Source organism: Lissotriton helveticus, chromosome 9 (assembly GCF_964261635.1).
Source record: "Lissotriton helveticus chromosome 9, aLisHel1.1, whole genome shotgun sequence".
Taxonomy (NCBI): domain Eukaryota; kingdom Metazoa; phylum Chordata; class Amphibia; order Caudata; family Salamandridae; genus Lissotriton; species Lissotriton helveticus.
In genome coordinates this window covers 414,069,639-414,089,979 of record NC_136070.1, presented here as the reverse complement: position 1 = coordinate 414,089,979, position 20,341 = coordinate 414,069,639, and positions in this window count along the sequence as shown.

Here is a 20,341-nt window from a genome sequence, read left to right as displayed (position 1 = left end):
TTGAGAGTATCATTTGAAAGATCATACAGGTACCTGATAGGTACACTAAAACAAGACTAGTATACTTAAGTTCTACTGAACTTAGTTGTTGTAGAGGATAGGGAGTAGCACACCCTGACTACAACTACTAGATAGGTTTAGTAGGAAAACACCAGTGTAGGTAGATTGCAACACATCCACCCACACTAGAGCAATGTCTGGAGCAGAGGGATCCACTGGACCTATCTCTGTTGAGAGTGACCCTCCAAGGGCACCATCCAAATTTGCTATCTTTACTTTTAAAGAACTGAGGCAGCTGTGTTCCTTAAGAGGAATCAAAATGGGTCCTAGCCCTACAGCAAGTCACCTCAGAGAGCTTTTAGACCAGTCTGAAGCTCTGAAGACCTCCAAACCAGGCCCCTCAGGGACTGGAGAGGGAGGCTTTCCCACTGAAGATGACAACACTGACACCCCTGCCCCTGTCATCCAGATAGATAAGGAAGACCAGGTCACTGGAGATACTCAGACGGAGAATGAGGAAGAAGAGGAGGAGGAGGAGGAAAGTGGGTCTGATGATGAGAGAAATAGTCAGGTGCTAGTCAGCAGGCTTAACCTGGCTAACTTAAGCACATTTGGGACTGAAAGTGGGTCCAACCCATTCAGACCCCCAAGTGGACTTAACCAGGAGCAAAGGAGGAGAAGGAATCACTCAGGTGAGTCCAATGCCTCCCAAGCTTCTAGAGGTTCTCATGGACACTCCAGAAGGGAGCTGTCTAGCCCTCAGAGAAGGGAACATGAGGCCAAAATGAGAGAGGCTGAACTTAGGATCCAGAAGCAAGAATTAGAAGTTGCCCTGGCCAAAGAGAAGCTTGCTAGAGCAAGACAGCCTAGAGAGAGTGGATTAGGATCCACTGGTGGCAGCACTATCCAAAAGGATAAAGACAGGTCCTATGACAATAGAAACCTGAGTAAGATTGTGCCCCCTTACAAGAGTGGGGATGACATCCACAAATGGATGACTGCACTTGAGAGAGCCTGCAGAGTACATCAGATCCCACAGGAGCAGTGGGCAGCAATCTTGTGGCTCTCCTTTGAAGGTAGAGGCCGAGACAGACTCCTCACAGTTAGTGATGGGGATTCTAGAAACTACCTGGTCCTGAAGAGTGCTCTGATTGATGGGTTAGGCTTAACCACTGAACAGTACAGGTTAATGTTCAGAGACACCCAGAAGACACAGACTCAGGACTGGTCTGAATTTGTTGAATGTGCCACTAAGGCTCTGGAGGGCTGGTTGCTGGGAAGTAAGGTTACAGACTATACAGGATTGTATAATTTAATTATGAGAGAGCAAATCTTAAGTAATTGTCAAAATCAGCTTCTACATCAGCACCTGGTGGACTCTGATCTGACCTCTCCACAAGAATTGGGTAAGAGGGCAGACAAATGGGTCAGAACCAGGATCAGGCCTAAGAACCAGGGTGGTGACCAAAAGAAAGAGACTACCAAGCCTCAAGAGAAGGGTGGGGATAAATCAAAAGAGAAGACTTCCCCAGGGCCCCAAAACTCTAAGGATGGGGGTGGGTCCCAAGACACTTCCTCTACAGAGAAAAAGCCGTATTGCCATAACTGTAAAATGCCTGGCCATTGGAAAACTGACCCCAGTTGCCCTAGGGCCTGCAATAAGGAAAATATACCTCCAGGTAAAGCTCCAACACCTCATGTCACTGTTAGCAGTGGTCCCCCAGGTGGTGGGAGCACCCCCAAGAATTTGGGTGGATTTACATTTGGAGCACAGGTGGATTCTGGCCTAACCAGGTCCCCTACCTCAGATACTCTTGTCTATGAAACTGGCATGGGGTTTGCTAATTTCACTGATTGCCCAAATACTTTGAGCAAGTATAGACAAGAACCCCTCATCAATGGTTTGAAAGTTGAGGCCTACAGAGACACAGGGGCTAGTATCACCATGGTGACTGAGAATCTAGTCCCCTCTAGGCAACTTTTACCTGGTGCCACATACCAGGTGACAAACATTGATGGAGTTCAGAAAAATCATCCCATAGCAGTGGTAAATCTCAGCTGGGGAGGAGTCACTGGCCCAAAGAGAGTGGCAGTGTCCTCAAACTTGCCTGTAGATTGTCTACTGGGGAATGATTTGGAAAGCTCAGCCTGGGCTGAGGTTGAACAAGAAACCCATTCTAGAATGGTACATCTCCATGGAAAGGTTAGTGGGGCTGTGCTGGCCACAACCCCAATACAAGATGTCCTTCCTGAAAAGGTTGGTAGGGTTGAGCAAACCTCATCCCCATCTTCAGTAGAAATTCTTCCTGAGAAAATTAGCAGAGCTGTTATGGTAACAGCCCATACCCAAACTGAGTCCCTTCCTGAAAAGTTTGGTGGGGCTGTGATGGCCACAGCCCAAACTCAAACTGATTCCTGTGTTGTGAAGCCTGAAACTATGGATCACTCCACACAAACAGAGAGTATTGAGGAGGAAGACAAATCTCCCTCCCACCAGACATTAGGAAAGGATCAGCCTCCTCAGGGAACTGATCTTACCCCTTGTGAAGAAACTGCCCCAGAGGTAGTCAGGCCTAGCCTGGCAGAGCCCCTGATGTCAGTGGACCCTTCCAAGGTGGGACCCAGTCTGGAGCAGGTAACCTGCCCCTCTCTACCTTGCCTTAGCCAGCCCAGGGCTGCAGAGGACAAGAAGGACAGTGAGCCCCAAAGGGCCCCCTGTCCAATAAAGCACCCACATCAACAGATTAGGGGCACCGAAGCTAGCAGCCCTAGCCAGGTGAAAACTTTAAAAACTCCTGAGGGATCCCCCTTAAAATTAGTTAGGGACCTCCCACAGATGGATTTTGTTGGGCACAGCCAAACCTGGGACCCAAAGGGCCCAAACCTGAACTGTCCCTCCAGTAAGCCAAACAAATGGACCCAGCCTCCAGCTTTAGGTAGCCAGAGGTTGACCCTGAGAGCACAGTGCAACTCAGTAAAAGAAAGAAAGGCCTACATGGTGGACAATGATTGGAGGAAGCTGAGTCCTACAGAGGAATCTCACTTCAGTACTCCATCTCAACATCAGCCTTTAACTTTGCCAAGACACACCACAGGTAGAGATTCCCTATGGTGGAGACCCTCAGATACCCTTAGGGTGAGGGATTGCTTAGTGGACCATGAGACAGGGGGTAACCAAGCCAGAGCTGGTACTTCCTTATATGGTCACTTAGGCAATATAGGCTTACCTGGTCAAGGATAGCCTTATCTCCTTTCGTTTGGGGGGGGGGGGGGGTTGTGTAGGAAGGTGGATATCTGACTATGGTTACCCCCAAACTTTTTGCCTAGTGTTTAGCTGGTTTTTGACTTAGTTGGCCTGGGATCCTGCTATTCAGGGCCCCAGGCTAATTGCTCTCTCCTTAAAATGGACTCCATGTACCTTAGGTACATTACCAATTGGAACTGGCTCACCTTATTGGCCCCTGTAACAGTGTACCCTAGGTACCCAGGGAATAGGTTGTTCCAAGGCCTACCAGGGGCTGCAGCATGTATTGTGCCACCCCTGGCCGGCCTCCATATTTGACACAACTGGCTGATCACTCAGCTGGGGTAAGTCGGTGTAACCACCCCTTACTTAAGTGTAGTATGCCTATACCTAACCCAAAATGGACACATATGTTCCTATTAGCCACTCCTATGGAAGGCCTCATCAATCCTGGAGGCAGAGTGCTTGGAAATATGTGAGATGGTTCTCTGGCATGAGCTGAGCCTGTCTGCAGCTTTCAGAACCATGTCCTTTAGCTGTTCAATGATACTGCCATAGCATATACTCTTAAGTGCATTATGAACCTCGCGGTTAAATGCTATCTTTGGTTTGGCTTAATCAAAACATGTCGAGTAAGGTGTCATACGAATTGGAATACTACCCCCTCGCCAGTTCTGGCAACGGGGGTAGCATTCCACCCTTGTAGAGGGACACGACATGTACCTAGCCTGAACCCCGGTTAAAGTTAAACAGAGCCTCAGCACCACAAAATGGATGCTGCCACCACAGACACAAGTCTGACCTCCTGCTGCTGGGAGTCCTTCCAGCGAGGGCAGCTTGGACAAAGGGTTTCCTGCCTTGGGAGGTGCTAGCACCACCCCAGACAGGATTTTGTGTATTGGGTAGGACAGGGCTGAATAGAATCAGACTTGCCTGGGGCACACAAGGTGTCCCTGTGCATATGCCAGTTCAAACCGGTGCTGGGGCTTTCCAGCCCCAGTCTTGGCGCAAAGCTGGACAAAGGAAAGGGGGTGTAACCACCCCCCTTCCTGGTCCCACACAGAGGACGGACCTAGTAGGTGATCCGGCCCCCAGATTTGGAATAAGAGTAGGAGCTGTGTCCTTAGACTTCAGATCATCCTGAACTCGACTTGAAACTAAGAAGAAGACTGGACTTTGACATTCTGCTACACAGAAGACTGAAGAGAATCTCCCTTGTGGCCAAGAGTGACCACCCTGTGAATACAGGCACCAACCAGCAACTCGACATCTGCTTTGCCACCGCCTCCCGCCGGAGCCCAGAGCCTGACAAGACCCAGACTCCCAGACATCTCAGAGCCTGATCCACAGTCCCTGAAAAGAAGAGACCCGTGGAGGCACCGAGAGACGTGGGACCAGACATCTTGGAAGACCCCCGAAGAGCTGACTGCGCAGCACCCGAGGCACCCTCGATGCTGTGCTTTGGGGTTTGAGAAGCCCCAACACCGAGCAGCATTTGCACCGAAGGTCAGCTCCCCAGCATCTCCATGATCTGCGTGGGGCCCTTTTGCACTTTGCCACTCGACGCGCCATCCCAGTCACTTGCCACGCGACTAGTGGCCATCTTGGCGACGAAAACTATGACTTACACCACTGGTCTGGTTGCTCCAGACTGGCCCTTGCTTCCCTGAAAAGGAGCACCCGCTCTGACCTTGCTGGTTCGAGTGAGAAGCTTGAATCGATTCCTGCGTGACTTGCTTTTGCCAAGGCCTGTTTGCTCCATTCAAGTTGCCGACACCGCCATCAACGAGAGCCATCGTGGGACAGCTCGTGATCGACTCCTGGACGTCCTTGACCTCTTCGTGTCCACGTGGCTGCATAGACAATCTTCACCTCATCACCTGTTTGCACCCGACATCGCCTGGTTCCATCCTGGTTATACGGTAGTCACTGGCTAGTGACTTTGAACATTGTCCCCTCTGCCTTCAGGTCTTCACCTCTTCAGATCCACCCTTGGATCCACCGGAACTCTTCACGACGACCCGCCTGCAGCATCTTCAGCTCCAAGCACCATCGACCTGCGTGACGAAACCCGACACTACTTCGCACCTGTGCACCCGCTTCCTGTGGGTGAGGTAATTCAACAACGCCGGTGTTCCCACACTGGTGTACACCTCTAGTACCTGTGTCTAAAGTTTTATCCTTGTATGTCCATCGGAAGGTTCCTTAAACACTAACTTTGTAACTTTTACGCACCATTGACATTGCATTGGTGTATGCGTGCACTTTAAGCACTGCACCCGAGTCCCGCGGGCCTTTCCCGACTTCATCACTATTAGTCCTGAACAGCTCCAGCGATTCCCCAGGCCCTAGGCCTCTTCACTTCCCCCATAGTGGTTCTTATACCACTATTTTATTTTATGGTTTAGGTGGCCCCTAGGGCTCATCCATATTTGTGCAACTTTTGTATATTTAAACTGTGTTTTGTTTTAACGCATTTGCTTCTGTGCTCATAAAGAGTATAGGGGATATTTGTAGAAATAAATCTATATATATTTTCAATATATATCTGTGTGGTGTCCTTTCATTTGGTATTCAAGGGGATTGTGTATGGTAAAACAGCTTGCTTCACATGCCTTTACAGAGTTTAGCCTAAGACTGCTTAGTCCATGCTACCCCTAGGATAGCTTGTCTATAAGGTTGACTTTACAACCTCCACCATAAGGGTTGCTTGGCATGATACAAGGTGATCACTAGAACTAGTGAGCATCATATATCAGGCCAACTTCTCACATTGTTGAGCAGCGGATTGGGATTTGAGCTTGCTGTTGTTTTACCATTACAATCTTTGAGAGTATCATTTGAAAGATCATACAGGTACCTGATAGGTACACTAAAACAAGACTAGTATACTTAAGTTCTACTGAACTTAGTTGTTGTAGAGGATAGGGAGTAGCACACCCTGACTACAACTACTAGATAGGTTTAGTAGGAAAACACCAGTTTAGGTAGATTGCAACACATCCACCCACACTAGAGCAATGTCTGGAGCAGAGGGATCCACTGGACCTATCTCTGTTGAGAGTGACCCTCCAAGGGCACCATCCAAATTTGCTATCTTTACTTTTAAAGAACTGAGGCAGCTGTTTTCCTTAAGAGGAATCAAAACGGGTCCTAGCCCTACAGCAAGTCACCTCAGAGAGCTTTTAGACCAGTCTGAAGCTCTGAAGACCTCCAAACCAGGCCCCTCAGGGACTGGAGAGGGAGGCTCTCCCACTGAAGATGACAACACTGACACCCCTGCCCCTGTCATCCAGATAGATGAGGAAGACCAGGTCACTGGAGATACTCAGCCAGAGGATGAGGAAGAAGAGGAGGAGGAGGAGGAAAGTGGGTCTGATGATGAGAGAAATAGTCAGGTGCTAGTCAGCAGGCTTAACCTGGCTAACTTAAGCACATTTGGGACTGAAAGTGGGTCCAACCCATTCAGACCCCCAAGTGGACTTAACCAGGAGCAAAGGAGGAGAAGGAATCACTCAGGTGAGTCCAATGCCTCCCAAGCTTCTAGAGGTTCTCATGGACACTCCAGAAGGGAGCTGTCTAGCCCTCAGAGAAGGGAACATGAGGCCAAAATGAGAGAGGCTGAACTTAGGATCCAGAAGCAAGAATTAGAAGTTGCCCTGGCCAAAGAGAAGCTTGCTAGAGCAAGACAGCCTAGAGAGAGTGGATTAGGATCCACTGGTGGCAGCACTATCCAAAAGGTTAAAGACAGGTCCTATGACAATAGAAACCCGAGTAAGATTGTGCCCCCTTACAAGAGTGGGGATGACATCCACAAATGGATGACTGCACTTGAGAGAGCCTGCAGAGTACATCAGATCCCACAGGAGCAGTGGGCAGCAATCTTGTGGCTCTCCTTTGAAGGTAGAGGCCGAGACAGACTCCTCACAGTTAGTGATGGGGATTCTAGAAACTACCTGGTCCTGAAGAGTGCTCTGATTTATGGGTTAGGCTTAACCACTGAACAGTACAGGTTAATGTTCAGAGACACCCAGAAGACACAGACTCAGGACTGGTCTGAATTTGTTGAATGTGCCACTAAGGCTCTGGAGGGCTGGTTGCTGGGAAGTAAGGTTACAGACTATACAGGATTGTATAATTTAATTATGAGAGAGCAAATCTTAAGTAATTGTCAAAATCAGCTTCTACATCAGCACCTGGTGGACTCTGATCTGACCTCTCCACAAGAATTGGGTAAGAGGGCAGACAAATGGGTCAGAACCAGGATCAGGCCTAAGAACCAGGGTGGTGACCAAAAGAAAGAGACTACCAAGCCTCAAGAGAAGGGTGGGGATAAATCAAAAGAGAAGACTTCCCCAGGGCCCCAAAACTCCAAGGATGGGGGTGGGTCCCAAGACACTTCCTCTACAGAGAAAAAGCCTTATTGCCATAACTGTAAAATGCCTGGCGATTGGAAAACTGACCCCAGTTGCCCTAGGGCCTGCAATAAGGAAAATATACCTCCAGGTAAAGCTCCAACACCTCATGTCACTGTTAGCAGTGGTCCCCCAGGTGGATGGAGCACCCCCAAGAATTTGGGTGGATTTACTTTTGGAGCACAGGTGGATTCTGGCCTAACCAGGTCCCCTACCTCAGATACTCTTGTCTATGAAACTGGCATGGGGTTTGCTAATTTCACTGATTGCCCAAATACTTTGAGTAAGTATAGACAAGAACCCCTCATCAATGGTTTGAAAGTTGAGGCCTACAGAGACATAGGGGCTAGTATCACCATGGTGACTGAGAATCTAGTCCCCTCTAGGCAACTTTTACCTGGTGCCACATACCAGGTGACAAACATTGATGGAGTTCAGAAAAATCATCCCATAGCAGTGGTAAATCTCAGCTGGGGAGGAGTCACTGGCCCAATGAGAGTGCCAGTGTCCTCAAACTTGCCTGTAGATTGTCTACTGGGAATGATTTGGAAATCTCAGCCTGGGCTGAGGTTGAACAAGAAACCCATTCTAGAATGGTACATCTCCATGGAAAGGTTAGTGGGGCTGTGCTGGCCACAGCCCCAATACAAGATGTCCTTCCTGAAAAGGTTGGTAGGGCTGAGCAAACCTCATCCCCATCTTCAGTAGAAATTCTTCCTGAGAAAATTAGCAGAGCTGTTATGGTAACAGCCCATACCCAAACTGAGTCCCTTCCTGAAAAGGTTGGTGGGGCTGTGATGGCCACAGCCCAAACTCAAACTGATTCCTGTGTTGTGAAGCCTGAAACTATGGATCACTCCACACAAACAGAGAGCATTGAGGAGGAAGAGAAATCTCCCTCCCACCAGACATTAGGAAAGGATCAGCCTCCTCAGGGAACTGATCTTACCCCTTGTGAAGAAACTGCCCCAGAGGTAGTCAGGCCTAGCCTGGCAGAGCCCCTGATGTCAGTGGACCCTTCCAAGGTGGGACCCAGTCTGGAGCAGGTAACCTGCCCCTCTCTACCTTGCCTTAGCCAGCCCAGGGCTGCAGAGGACAAGAAGGACAGTGAGCCCCAAAGGGCCCCCTGTCAAATAAAGCACCCACATCAACAGATTAGGGGCACCGAAGCTAGCAGCCCTAGCCAGGTGAAAACTTTAAAAACTCCTGAGGGATCCCCCTTAAAATTAGTTAGGGACCTCCCACAGATGGATTCTGTTGGGCACAGCCAAACCTGGGACCCAAAGGGCCCAAACCTGAACTGTCCCTCCAGTAAGCCAAACAAGGGGACCCAGCCTCCAGCTTAAGGTAGCCAGAGGTTGACCCTGAGAGCACAGTGCAACTCAGTCAAAGAAAGAAAGGTCTACATGGTGGAAAATGATTGCAGGAAGCTGAGTCCTACAGAGGAATCTCACTTCAGTACTCCATCTCAACATCAGCCTTTAACTTTGCCAAGACATACCACAGGTAGAGATTCGCTATGGTGGAGACCCTCAGATACCCTTAGGGTGAGGGATTGCTTAGTGGATCCAAAGAATATGACTCGCGGTTTGCGGGTCAAACAAGTTGCACAGCCGCATGTACATAGGTATACAAAATGAATCCACCTCAGCCATAGTTTATCCAATTTCATCCATATTTTATTCCTTTGTTTGATCCAAATCTTTGTGTCACGTCAAAGGTTACAAAATTCAATATTTTTGTGCTTGTTTATTACTTCATAATTGCCCATCCAGGCCTATCATGTAGCAGTTTACAAATTTTGCTTGCTCTCACGAAATCCAAACATCACACCCAATGCATTTCGACTCCTTAGCCTTCGTCAGGGGTATCTGTGATTTAAAAAGTACATATCAGCCATAATCGTTCCACATCCCACGTAACAAAAAGTAGAATTCTAACATATGCCACCCTCCCGACCGGAACAACTAAATCACATAATTAAACCGAAACCCTCCCATTCATTACGTCACACGTCTGTCTTAAAAAAGTAATGTCATGTGCCACTAGTACAAACGCTATCTTAGAAAAGTACTCTCATGTGCCCCTAGTGCAAACACTGTTTTCAAAACCCAAACTCCTACCCGACTGTTTGTGCATTTACCTCTGTGTTAAAAAATAATTTCCAACAACCCCAGAGTTCGCAGTCTGAATCCCATTCACCAAAACAGTTACAAACCTCCCGTAACTTATCTCCCACTATGCAACATGATCAACTTAATCCCTCCATTTACCTGATCTCAACCTGCCACACGCAGCTCTTCCAGTGCTCGTTAAATCTCTATGTTGCTCTACCTCCCACCAGCGCATTTTAAACTACCTTAATCACACCCACCCGTATACCATTGGTGTCAGATGTCACGTGTCTTCTCATTCCCACATCCCCTTTAATCACATACAATACTGCATGCATAGAGATTTAACGAGCACTGGAAGAGCTGCGTGTGGCAGGTTGAGATCAGGTAAATGGAGGGATTAAGTTGATCATGTTGTATAGTGGGAGATAAGTTACGAGAGGTTTGTAACTGTTTTGGTGAATGGGATTCAGACTGCGAACTCTGGGGTTGTTGGAAATTCTTTTTTAACACGGAGGTAAATGCACAAACAGTCGGGTAGGAGTTTGGGTTTTGAAAACAGTGTTTGCACTAGGGGCACATGAGAGTACTTTTCTAAGATAGCGTTTGTACTAGTGGCACATGACATTACTTTTTTAAGACAGACGTGTGACGTAATGAATGGGAGGGTTTCGGTTTAATTATGTGATTTAGTTGTTCCGGTCGGGAGGGTGGCATATGTTAGAATTCTACTTTTTGTTACATGGGATGTGGAACGATTATGGCTGATATGTACTTTTTAAATCACAGATATCCCTGACGAAGGCTAAGGAGCCCAAATGCATTTGGTGTGATGTTTGGATTTCGTGAGAGCAAGCAACATTTGTAAACTGCTACATGATAGGCCTGGATGGGCAATTATGAAGTAATAAACAAGCACAAAAATATTGAATTTTGTAACCTTTGACGTGACACAAAGATTTGGATCAAACAAAGGAATAAAATATGGATGAAATCGGATAAACTATGTCTGAGGTGGATTAATTTTGTATACCTATGTACATGCGGCTGTGCAACTCGTTTGACCCGCAAACCGCGAGTCATATTCTTTGGATTAGTTATGTAAAGTGCCAATGGAACGGGGCACTAATCGAGTGATGCACACCAAACTAGATGAAAACTTAAAGAACTTCAAGTAACATAAGATAAGGGTGTGCTCCAGGCTATTGACTTTTTGGATTGCTTAGTGGACCATGAGACGGGGGTAACCAAGCCAGAGCTGGTACTTCCTTATATGGCCACTTAGGCAATATAGGCTTACCTGGTCAAGGATAGCCATATCTCCTTTCGTTTGGGGGGGTTGTGTAGGAAGGTGGATATCTGACTATGGTTACCCCCAAACTTTTTGCCTAGTGTTTAGCTGGTTTTTGACTTAGTTGGCGTGGGATCCTGCTATTCAGGGCCCCAGGCTAATTGCTCTCTCTTTAAAATGGACTCCATGTACCTTAGGTACATTACCAATTGGAACTGGCTCACCTTATTGGCCCCTGTAACAGTGTACCCTAGGTACCCAGGGCATAGGTGGTTCCAAGGCCTACCAGGGGCTGCAGCATGTATTGTGCCACCCCTGGCCTGGCCTCCATATTTGACACAACTGGCTGATCACTCAGCTGGGGTAAGTCGGTGTAACCACCCCTTACTTAGGTGTAGTATGCCTATACCTAACCCAAAATGGACACATATGTTCCTATCAGCCACTCCTATGGAAGGCCTCATCAATCCTGGAGGCAGAGTGCTTGGAAATATGTGAGATGGTGCTCTGGCATGAGCTGAGCCTGTCTGCAGCTTTCGGAACCATGTCCTTTAGCTGTTCAATGATACTGCCATACCATATTCTCTTAAGTGCATTATGAACCTCGCGGTTAAATGCTATCTTTGGTTTGGCTTTATCAAAACATGTCGAGTAAGGTGTCATACGAATTGGAATACTACCCCCTCGCCAGTTCTGGCGACGGGGGTAGCATTTCACCCTTCTAGAGGGACACGACATGTACCTAGCCTGAACCCCGGTTAAAGTTAAACAGAGCCTCAGCATCACAAAATGGATACTGCCACCACAGACACAAGTCTGACCTCCTGCTGCTGGGAGTCCTTCCAGCGAGGGCAGCTTGGACAAAGGGTTTCCTGCCTTGGGAGGTGCAGGCACCACCCCAGACAGGATTTTGTGTATTGGGCAGGACAGGGCTGAATAGAATCAGACATGCCTGGGGCACACACGGTGTCCCTGTGCATATGCCAGTTCAAACCGGTGCTGGGGCTTTCCAGCCCCAGTCTTGGCGCAAAGCTGGACAAAGGAAAGGTGGTGTAACCACCCCCCTTCCTGGTCCCACCCAGAGGAGGGACCTAGTAGGTGATCCGGCCCCCAGATTTGAAATAAGAGCAGGAGCTGTGTCCTTAGACTTCAGATCATCCTGAACTCGACTTGAAACTAAGAAGAAGACTGGACTTCGACATTCTGCTGCACAGAAGACTGAAGAGCATCTCCCTTGTGGCCAAGAGTGACCACCCTGTGAATACAGGCACCAACCAGCAACTCAACGTCTGCTTTGCCGCCTCCTCCCGCCACCCGCCGGAGCCCAGAGCCTGACAAGACCCAGACTCCCAGACATCTCAGAGCCCGATCCACAGTCCCTGAAAAGAAGAGACCCGTGGAGGCACCGAGAGACGTGGGACCGGACATCTTGGAAGACCCCCGAAGAGCTGACTGCGCAGCACCCGAGGCACCCTCGATGCTGTGCTTTAGGGTTTGAGAAGCCCCAACACCGAGCAGCATTTGCACCGAAGGTCAACCCCCCAGCATCTCCATGACCTGCGTGGGGCCCTTTTGCACTTTGCCACTCGACGCGCCATCCCAGTCACTTGCCACGCGGCTAGTGGCCATCTTGGCGACGAAAACTACAACTTACACCGCTGGTCTAGTTGCTCCAAACTGGCCTTTGCTTCCCTGAAAAGGAGCACCCGCTCTGACCTTGCTGGTTTGAGTGAGAAGCTTGAATCAATTCCTGCGTGACTTGCTTTTGCCAAGGCCTGTTTGCTCCAATCAAGTTGCCGACACCGCCATCAGCGAGAGCCATCGTGAGACAGCTCGTGATCGACTCCTGGACGTCCTTGACCTCTTCGTGTCCACGGGGCTACAGAGACAATCTTCACCTCATCACCTGTTTGCACCCGACATCGCCTGGTTCCATCCTGGTTATACGGTAGTCACTGGCTAGTGACTTTGAACAATGTCCCCTCTGCTTTCAGGTCTTCACCTCTTCAGATCCACCCTTGGATCCACCGGAACTCTTCACGACGACCCGCCTGCAGCATCTTCAGCTCCAAGCACCATCGACCTGCGTGACGAAACCCGACACTACTTCGCACCTGTGCACCCGCTTCCTGTGGGTGAGGTAACTCAACAACGCCGGTGTTCCCACACTGGTGTACACCTCTAGTACCTGTGTCTAAAGTTTTATCCTTGTATGTCCATCGGAAGGTTCCTTAAACACTAACTTTGTAACTTTTACGCACCATTGACATTGCATTGGTGTATGCGTGCACTTTAAGCACTGCACCCGAGTCCCGCGGGCCTTTCCCGACTTCATCACTATTAGTCCTGAACAGCTCCAGCGATTCCCCAGGCCCTAGGCCTCTTCACTTCCCCCATAGTGGTTCTTATACCACTATTTTAGTATATGGTTTAGGTGGCCCCTAGGGCTCATCCATATTTGTGCAACTTTTGTATATTTAAACTGTGTTTTGTTTTAACGCATTTGCTTCTGTGCTCATAAAGAGTATAGGGGATATTTGTAGAAATAAATCTATATATATATTCAATATATATCTGTGTGGTGTCCTTTCATTTGGTATTCAAGGGGATTGTGTATGGTAAAACAGCTTGCTTCACATGCCTTTACAGAGTTTAGCCTAAGACTGCTTAGTCCATGCTACCCCTAGGATAGCTTGTCTATAAGGTTGACTTTACAACCTCCACCATAAGGGTTGCTTGGCATGATACAAGGTGATCACTAGAACTAGTGAGCATCATATATCAGGCCAACTTCTCACATTGTTGAGCAGCGGATTGGGATTTGAGCTTGCTGTTGTTTTACCATTACAATCTTTCAGAGTATCATTTGAAAGATCATACAGGTACCTGATAGGTACACTAAAACAAGACTAGTATACTTAAGTTCTACTGAACTTAGTTGTTGTAGAGGATAGGGAGTAGCACACCCTGACTACAACTACTAGATAGGTTTAGTAGGAAAACACCAGTGTAGGTAGATTGCAACACATCCACCCACACTAGAGCAATGTCTGGAGCAGAGGTATCCACTGGACCTATCTCTGTTGAGAGTGACCCTCCAAGGGCACCATCCAAATTTGCTATCTTTACTTTTAAAGAACTGAGGCAGCTGTGTTCCTTAAGAGGAATCAAAACGGGTCCTAGCCCAACAGCAAGTCACCTTAGAGAGCTTTTAGACCAGTCTGAAGCTCTGAAGACCTCCAAACCAGGCCCCTCAGGGACTGGAGAGGGAGGCTCTCCCACTGAAGATGACAACACTGACACCCCTGCCCCTGTCATCCAGATAGATGAGGAAGACCAGGTCACTGGAGATACTCAGCCAGAGGATGAGGAAGAAGAGGAGGAGGAGGAAAGTGGGTCTGATGATGAGAGAAATAGTCAGGTGCTAGTCAGCAGGCTTAACCTGGCTAACTTAAGCACATTTGGGACTGAAAGTGGGTCCAACCCGTTCAGACCCCCAAGTGGATTTAACCAGGAGCAAAGGAGGAGAAGGAATCACTCAGGTGAGTCCAATGCCTCCCAAGCTTCTAGAGGTTCTCATGGACACTCCAGAAGGGAGCTGTCTAGCCCTCAGAGAAGGGAACATGAGGCCAAAATGAGAGAGGCTAAACTTAGGATCCAGAAGCAAGAATTAGAAGTTGCCCTGGCCAAAGAGAAGCTTGCTAGAGCAAGACAGCCTAGAGAGAGTGGATTAGGATCCACTGGTGGCAGCACTATCCAAAAGGATAAAGACAGGTCCTGGGACAATAGAAACCTGAGTAAGATTGTGCCCCCTTACAAGAGTGGGGATGACATCCACAAATGGATGACTACACTTGAGAGAGCCTGCAGAGTACATCAGATCCCACAGGAGCAGTGGGCAGCAATCTTGTGGCTCTCTTTTGAAGGTAGAGGCCGAGACAGACTACTCACAGTTAGTGATGGGGATTCTAGAAACTACCTGGTCCTGAAGAGTGCTCTGATTGATGGGTTAGGCTTAACCACTGAACAGTACAGGTTAATGTTCAGAGACACCCAGAAGACACAGACTCAGGACTGGTCTGAATTTGTTGAATGTGCCACTAAGGCTCTGGAGGGCTGGTTGCTGGGAAGTAAGGTTACAGACTATACAGGATTGTATAATTTAATTATGAGAGAGCAAATCTTAAGTAATTGTCAAAATCAGCTTCTACATCAGCACCTGGTGGACTCTGATCTGACCTCTCCACAAGAATTGGGTAAGAGGGCAGACAAATGGGTCAGAACCAGGATCAGGCCTAAGAACCAGGGTGGTGACCAAAAGAAAGAGACTACCAAGCCTCAAGAGAAGGGTGGGGATAAATCAAAAGAGAAGACTTCCCCAGGGCCCCAAAACTCCAAGGATGGGGGTGGGTCCCAAGACACTTCCTCTACAGAGAAAAAGCCTTATTGCCATAACTGTAAAACGCCTGGCCATTGGAAAACTGACCCCAGTTGCCCTAGGGCCTGCAATAAGGAAAATATACCTCCAGGTAAAGCTCCAACACCTCATGTCACTGTTAGCAGTGGTCCCCCAGGTGGTGGTAGCACCCCCAAGAATTTGGGTGGATTTACTTTTGGAGCACAGGTGGATTCTGGCCTAACCAGGTCCCCTACCTCAGATACTCTTGTCTATGAAACTGGCATGGGATTTGCTAATTTCACCGATTGCCCAAATACTTTGAGTAAGTATAGACAAGAACCCCTCATCAATGGTTTGAAAGTTGAGGCCTACAGAGACATAGGGGCTAGTATCACCATGGTGACTGAGAATCTAGTCCCCTCTAGGCAACTTTTACCTGGTGCCACATACCAGGTGACAAACATTGATGGAGTTCAGAAAAATCATCCCATAGCAGTGGTAAATCTCAGCTGGGGAGGAGTCACTGGCCCAAAGAGAGTGCCAGTGTCCTCAAACTTGCCTGTAGATTGTCTCCTGGGAATGATTTGGAAATCTCAGCCTGGGCTGAGGTTGAACAAGAAACCCATTCTAGAATGGTACATCTCCATGGAAAGGTTAGTGGGGCTGTGCTGGCCACAGCCCCAATACAAGATGTCCTTCCTGAAAAGGTTGGTAGGGCTGAGCAAACCTCATCCCCATCTTCAGTAGAAATTCTTCCTGAGAAAATTAGCAGAGCTGTTATGGTAACAGCCCATACCCAAACTGAGTCCCTTCCTGAAAAGGTTGGTGGGGCTGTGATGGCCACAGCCCAAACTCAAACTGATTCCTGTGTTGTGAAGCCTGAAACTATGGATCACTCCACACAAACAGAGAGCATTGAGGAGGAAGAGAAATCTCCCTCCCACCAGACATTAGGAAAGGATCAGCCTCCTCAGGGAACTGATCTTACCCCTTGTGAAGAAACTGCCCCAGAGGTAGTCAGGCCTAGCCTGGCAGAGCCCCTGATGTCAGTGGACCCTTCCAAGGTGGGACCCAGTCTGGAGCAGGTAACCTGCCCCTCTCTACCTTGCCTTAGCCAGCCCAGGGCTGCAGAGGACAAGAAGGACAGTGAGCCCCAAAGGGCCCCCTGTCAAATAAAGCACCCACATCAACAGATTAGGGGCACCGAAGCTAGCAGCCCTAGCCAGGTGAAAACTTTAAAAACTCCTGAGGGATCCCCCTTAAAATTAGTTAGGGACCTCCCACAGATGGATTCTATTGGGCACAGCCAAACCTGGGACCCAAAGGGCCCAAACCTGAACTGTCCCTCCAGTAAGCCAAACAAGGGGACCCAGCCTCCAGCTTAAGGTAGCCAGAGGTTGACCCTGAGAGCACAGTGCAACTCAGTCAAAGAAAGAAAGGTCTACATGGTGGAAAATGATTGCAGGAAGCTGAGTCCTACAGAGGAATCTCACTTCAGTACTCCATCTCAACATCAGCCTTTAACTTTGCCAAGACACACCACAGGTAGAGATTCGGTATGGTGGAGACCCTCAGATACCCTTAGGGTGAGGGATTGCTTAGTGGATCCAAAGAATATGACTCGCGGTTTGCGGGTCAAACGAGTTGCACAGCCGCATGTACATAGGTATACAAAATGAATCCACCTCAGCCATAGTTTATCCAATTTCATCCATATTTTATTCCTTTGTTTGATCCAAATCTTTGTGTCACGTCAAAGGTTACAAAATTCAATATTTTTGTGCTTGTTTATTACTTCATAATTGCCCATCCAGGCCTATCATGTAGCAGTTTACAAATTTTGCTTGCTCTCACGAAATCCAAACATCACACCCAATGCATTTCGACTCCTTAGCCTTCGTCAGGGGTATCTGTGATTTAAAAAGTACATATCAGCCATAATCGTTCCACATCCCACGTAACAAAAAGTAGAATTCTAACATATGCCACCCTCCCGACCGGAACAACTAAATCACATAATTAAACCGAAACCCTCCCATTCATTACGTCACCCGTCTGTCTTAAAAAAGTAATGTCATGTGCCACTAGTACAAACGCTATCTTAGAAAAGTACTCTCATGTGCCCCTAGTGCAAACACTGTTTTCAAAACCCAAACTCCTACCCGACTGTTTGTGCATTTACCTCCGTGTTAAAAAAGAATTTCCAACAACCCCAGAGTTCGCAGTCTGAATCCCATTCACCAAAACAGTTACAAACCTCCCGTAACTTATCTCCCACTATGCAACATGATCAACTTAATCCCTCCATTTACCTGATCTCAACCTGCCACACGCAGCTCTTCCAGTGCTCGTTAAATCTCTATGTTGCTCTACCTCCCACCAGCGCATTTTAAACTACCTTAATCACACCCACCCGTATACCATTGGTGTCAGATGTCACGTGTCTTCTCATTCCCACATCCCCTTTAATCACATACAATACTGCATGCATAGAGATTTAACGAGCACTGGAAGAGCTGCGTGTGGCAAACCGCGAGTCATATTCTTTGGATTAGTTATGTAAAGTGCCAATGGAACGGGGCACTAATCGAGTGATGCACACCAAACTAGATGAAAACTTAAAGAACTTCAAGTAACATAAGATAAGGGTGTGCTCCAGGCTATTGACTTTTTGGATTGCTTAGTGGACCATGAGACGGGGTAACCAAGCCAGAGCTGGTACTTCCTTACATGGCCACTTAGGCAATATAGGCTTACCTGGTCAAGGATAGCCATATCTCCTTTCGTTTGGGGGGGTTGTGTAGGAAGGTGGATATCTGACTATGGTTACCCCCAAACTTTTTGCCTAGTGTTTAGCTGGTTTTTGACTTAGTTGGCCTGGGATCCTGCTATTCAGGGCCCCAGGCTAATTGCTCTCTCCTTAAAATGGACTCCATGTACCTTAGGTACATTACCAATTGGAACTGGCTCACCTTATTGGCCCCTGTAACAGTGTACCCTAGGTACCCAGGGCATAGGTGGTTCCAAGGCCTACCAGGGGCTGCAGCATGTATTGTGCCACCCCTGGCCTGGCCTCCATATTTGACACAACTGGCTGATCACTCAGCTGGGGTAAGTCGGTGTAACCACCCCTTACTTAGGTGTAGTATGCCTATACCTAACCCAAAATGGACACATATGTTCCCATCAGCCACTCCTATGGAAGGCCTCATCAATCCTGGAGGCAGAGTGCTTGGAAATATGTGAGATGGTGCTCTGGCATGAGCTGAGCCTGTCTGCAGCTTTCGGAACCATGTCTTTTAGCTGTTCAATGATACTGTCATACCATATTCTCTTAAGTGCATTATGAACCTTGCGGTTAAATGCTATCTTTGGTTTGGCTTTATCAAAACATGTCGAGTAAGGTGTCAAACGAATTGGAATACTACCCCCTCGCCAGTTCTGGCGACGGGGGTAGCATTTCACCCTTCTAGAGGGACACGACATGTACCTAGCCTGAACCCCGGTTAAAGTTAAACAGAGCCTCAGCATCACAAAATGGATACTGCCACCACAGACACAAGTCTGACCTCCTGCTGCTGGGAGTCCTTCCAGCGAGGGCAGCTTGGACAAAGGGTTTCCTGCCTTGGGAGGTGCAGGCACCACCCCAGACAGGATTTTGTGTATTGGGCAGGACAGGGCTGAATAGAATCAGACATGCCTGGGGCACACACGGTGTCCCTGTGCATATGCCAGTTCAAACCGGTGCTGGGGCTTTCCAACCCCAGTCTTGGCGCAAAGCTGGACAAAGGAAAGGTGGTGTAACCACCCCCCTTCCTGGTCCCACCCAGAGGAGGGACCTAGTAGGTGATCCGGCCCCCAGATTTGAAATAAGAGTAGGAGCTGTGTCCTTAGACTTCAGATCATCCTGAACTCGACTTGAAACTAAGAAGAAGACTGGACTTCGACATTCTGCTGCACAGAAGACTGAAGAGAATCTCCCTTGTGGCCAAGAGTGACCACCCTGTGAATACAGGCACCAACCAGCAACTCGACGTCTGCTTTGCCGCCTCCTCCCGCCACCCGCCGGAGCCCAGAGCCTGACAAGACCCAGACTCCCAGACATCTCAGAGCCCGATCCACAGTCCCTGAAAAGAAGAGACCCGTGGAGGCACCGAGAGACGTGGGACCGGACATCTTGGAAGACCCCCAAAGAGCTGACTGCGCAGCACCCGAGGCACCCTCGATGCTGTGCTTTAGGGTTTAAGAAGCCCCAACACCGAGCAGCATTTGCACCGAAGGTCAACCCCCCAGCATCTCCATGACCTGCGTGGGGCCCTTTTGCACTTTGCCACTCGACGCGCCATCCCAGTCACTTGCCACGCGGCTAGTGGCCATCTTGGCGACGAAAACTACAACTTACACCGCTGGTCTGGTTGCTCCAGACTGGCCTTTGCTTCCCTGAAAAGGAGCACCCGCTCTGACCTTGCTGGTTTGAGTGAGAAGCTTGAATCAATTCCTGCGTGACTTGCTTTTGCCAAGGCCTGTTTGCTCCAATCAAGTTGCCGACACCGCCATCAGCGAGAGCCATTGTGAGACAGCTCGTGATCGACTCCTGGACGTCCTTGACCTCTTCGTGTCCACGGGGCTACAGAGACAATCTTCACCTCATCACCTGTTTGCACCCGACATCGCCTGGTTCCATCCTGGTTATACGGTAGTCACTGGCTAGTGACTTTGAACAATGTCCCCTCTGCTTTCAGGTCTTCACCTCTTCAGATCCACCCTTGGATCCACCGGAACTCTTCACGACGACCCGCCTGCAGCATCTTCAGCTCCAAGCACCATCGACCTGCGTGCCGAAACCCGACACTACTTCGCACCTGTGCACCCGCTTCC